We start from the raw sequence: 3,889 nt of genomic DNA on the forward strand, positions 1-3,889 counted from the left end.
TTCCCTCCCTCCCTCTTTCTTCCTTCCTTCCTTCCTTCCTTCCTTCCTTCCTTCCTTCCTTCCTTTCTTTCTTTCTTTCTCTCTTCCTTTCTTTGTCCTTCCTTCCCTCTCTTCCTTCCTCCATCTCTCCTTCATTCCTTCCTTCCTTTCCTCTCTTCCTTCCTTCTCTCTCTCTTCCCTTCCCTCCTTCCTTCTTTCTGTCCTTCCTTTCCTGCCTCCTTCCTTAATTCTTTCTGTCTTTCCTTAATTAATTCCCTCTTTCCTTCATCCTTTCCTTCCTTCTTCTCTTCCTTCCTTTCTTCCTTCCCTCCTTCCTACCTTTCTTCCTTCCTTCTTCCTCTTTCCCCCTTCTTTTCTTCCCCCCTGCCTTCCTTCCTTCCCTCCTTCCTCCATCTCTCCTTCCTTTCTTCTTTCCTTCCTTCCTTAATTCCTTACTTTCCTCCTTCTTCCCTTCCTTCCTTCCTCCTTTCCTTCCTTCCTTCCTTCCTTCTCTTTCCCTCCCTCCCTCTTCCTTTCTTCCTTTCTTTGTCTTCCTTCCCTCTCTTCCTTCCTCCATCTCTCCTTCCTTCCTTCCTTCCCTCCTTCCTCCATCTCTCCTTCCTCCCTTCTTCCCTTCCCTCTCTTCCTTCCTTCTCTCTCTCTTCCCCTCCTTCCTTCCTTCCTTAGAGGCGAAGCTTCTCCGATCGCCGAGACGCCGCTTTCCGGGTAAGTGATTGACAGGGTCATCTAGTCCCACCCCCTGAATGATTGGCAGGGAAGGCGGAGCCAGGGTCCACTGAATGATTGACAGGGAAGGAATGATTGACAGGGAAGGCGGAGCCAGGTTCCTTTAGTCCCCACCCCCTGAATGATTGGCAGGGAAGGCGGGTCGAATCCCGGATTGATTGACAGGGAAGGAACGATTGACAGGGAAGGCCGAGCCAGGGTCCACTGAATGATTGACAAGGAAGGAATGATTGACAGGGAAGGCGGGGCCCAGGGTCCACTGAATGATTGACAAGGAAGGAATGATTGACAGGGGAGGCGGGTCCAGGGTCCACTGAATGATTGACAGGGAAGGAATGATTGACAGGGGAGGCGGGGACAGGGTCATCTAGTTCCAGAATGATTGACAGGGAAGGAATGATGGACAGGGAAGGCGGAGCCAGGTTCCTTTAGTCCCACCCCCTGAATGATTGGCAGGGAAGGCGGGTTGAATCCCGGATTGATTGACAGGGAAGGAACGATTGACAGGGAAGGCGGAGCCAGGGTCCACTGAATGATTGACAAGGAAGGAATGATTGACAGGGAAGGCGGGGCCAGGGTCACCTAGTTCCAGAATGATTGACAGGGAAGGAATGATGGACAGGGAAGGCGGAGCCAGGGTTCGCTGAATGATTGACAGGGAAGGAATGATTGACAGGGGAGGCGGGGCCAGGGTCATCTAGTTCCAGAATGATTGACAGGGAAGGAATGATGGACAGGGAAGGCGGAGCCAGGTTCCTTTAGTCCCACCCCCTGAATGATTGGCAGGGAAGGCGGGTCGAATCCCGGATTGATTGACAGGGAAGGAACGATTGACAGGGAAGGAATGATTGACAGGGAAGGCGGAGCCAGGGTCCACTGAATGATTGACAAGGAAGGAATGATTGACAGGGAAGGCGGGTCCAGGGTCCTCTAGTCCCACCCACTGGGTCCCGGAATGATTGACAGGAATGGAATGATTGACAGGGAGGGAATGATTGACACGGAAGGCGGAGCCAGGGTCCTCTAGTCCCACCCCCTGAATGATTGACAGGGAAGGCGGAGCCAGGGTCCTCTAGTCCCACCCCCTGAATGATTGACAGGGAAGGCGGAGCCAGGGTCCTCTAGTCCCACCCCCTGAATGATTGACAGGGAAGGCGGAGCCAGGGTCCTCAAGTCCCACCCACTGAATGATTGACAGGGAAGGCGGAGCCAGGGTCTAGTCCCACCCCCTGAATGATTGACAGGGAAGGCAGGTCCAGGGTCATCTAGTCCCACCCACTGGATCCCGGAATGATTGACAGGAAAGGAATGATTGACAGGGAGGGATTGAATGACAGGGAAGGCGGGTCCAGGGTCATCTAGTCCCACCCCCTGAATGATTGACAGGGAAGGAATGATTGACAGGGAGGAAATGATTGACAGGGAAGGCGGGTCCAGGGTCATCTAGTTCCAGAATGATTGACAGGGAAGGAATGATTGACAGGGAAGGAATGATGGACAGGGAAGGCGGGTCCAGGGTCCTCTAGTCCCACCTCCTGAATGATTGACAGGGAAGGCGGGGCCAGGGTCATCTAGTCCCACCCACTGGATCCCGGAATGATTGACAGGGAAGGAATGATTGACAGGGAGGGAATGATTGACCGGGAAGGCGGGTCCAGGGTCCGCTGAATGATTGACAGGGAAGGAATGATTGACAGGGAAGGAATAATTGACAGGGAAGGAATGATTGACAGGGAGGGAATGATTGACAGGGAAGGCGGGTCTAGGGTCCTCTAGTCCCACCCCCTGAATGATTGACAGGGAAGGCGGGTCCAGGGTGCTCTAGTCCCACCCCCTGAATGATTGACAGGGAAGGCGGGGCCAGGGTCATCTAGTCCCACCCACTGGATTGATTGACAGGGAAGGCGGGTCCAGGGTCATCTAGTCCCACCCACTGGATTGATTGACAGGGAAGGCGTTTCCAGGGTCATCTAGTCCCACCCACTGGATCCCGGAATGATTGACAGGAAAGGAATGATTGACAGGGAAGGCGGGTCCATGGTCCGCCGAATGATGGACAGGCAAGGCGGGTCCGGAATGATTGACAGGCAAGGAATGATTGACAGGGAAGGCGGGGCCAGTGTGATCTAGTCCCGCCCCCTGAATGATTGACAGGTCCCCCTTGCGCCCATTTTACAGACGGGAAAATCACATTTACGAAGAAGTGGAATGAAGAGGCGGAGCTACTATTTTTCGGCGCTGCAAATAAAGCTTCCTTTTTGGCACTTATTTTTGTCCCGTGTCTTGATTAATAATAATAATAATAATAGTAATAATAATAATAATAATAATAATATAGAAATTCCAAGAGTTTAGAAATTCAAATATAGAAATTCAATAAATAGCAATAGTAATACATGAATTCAAATAGGATATGAATTCATATGCAGTAGTATCTAAATTCAGAATATAAAAATTCAATAATAATATTATTTATAATAATATTATTTATAATATATATATATATATATATATATATATATATATATTATATAATTATAATTTATAATAATATAAAAATTAAAATAATATAAAGTTCAATAAATAATAATAATATAGAAATTCCAATACTCTAAATGCAATAGCAACAATAATACTTAAAATCATAAATTCACATACAATAGTCTAAAAATTCAAGACAGAACAATAATAATCATATAGAATATAGATCAATAATCATATATAAATTCAAATTGTGTATCAATTCATATTAAATTCAAGACCGAAAAATAAGAATATATAATAATAATATGTAGAACAATCATAATATAGAACAATGATAATCTATAAATTCAAATTGTGTATCAATTCATATCAAATAGTTGATTAAATTCAAGACCGAAAAATAAGAATATATAATAATAATATATAGAACAATAATAATATAGAATAATCATAATCTATAAGTTCAAATTGTGTATCAATTCATATCAAATAGTTTATTAAATTCAAGACCGAAAAATAAGAATATATAAGAAGAATATTATATATTATATTATATATTATACTATATAATAAGAATATATAATAATAATATATAGAACAATCATAATATAGAACAATAATAATCTATAAATTCAAATTGCGGATCAATTCACCTAAAATAGTTGATTAAATTCAAGAC

At 44.9% G+C, this 3,889-nt stretch overlaps 1 long non-coding RNA gene across 1 annotated transcript; it reads left to right on the forward strand.

The window, feature by feature from the left end:
* The first annotated feature begins 625 nt into the window (after positions 1–625).
* On the forward strand, positions 626–2,990 carry LOC310755125. Its single transcript, XR_014544165.1, has 2 exons — positions 626–705; positions 2,905–2,990. It is a non-coding gene; the product is annotated as an uncharacterized lncRNA (long non-coding RNA).
* The last annotated feature ends 899 nt before the right edge of the window (positions 2,991–3,889 follow it).

Source organism: Podarcis filfolensis (assembly GCF_964270895.1).
Source record: "Podarcis filfolensis genome assembly, contig: HAP1_SCAFFOLD_391, whole genome shotgun sequence".
Classification (NCBI taxonomy): Eukaryota; Metazoa; Chordata; class Lepidosauria; order Squamata; family Lacertidae; genus Podarcis; species Podarcis filfolensis.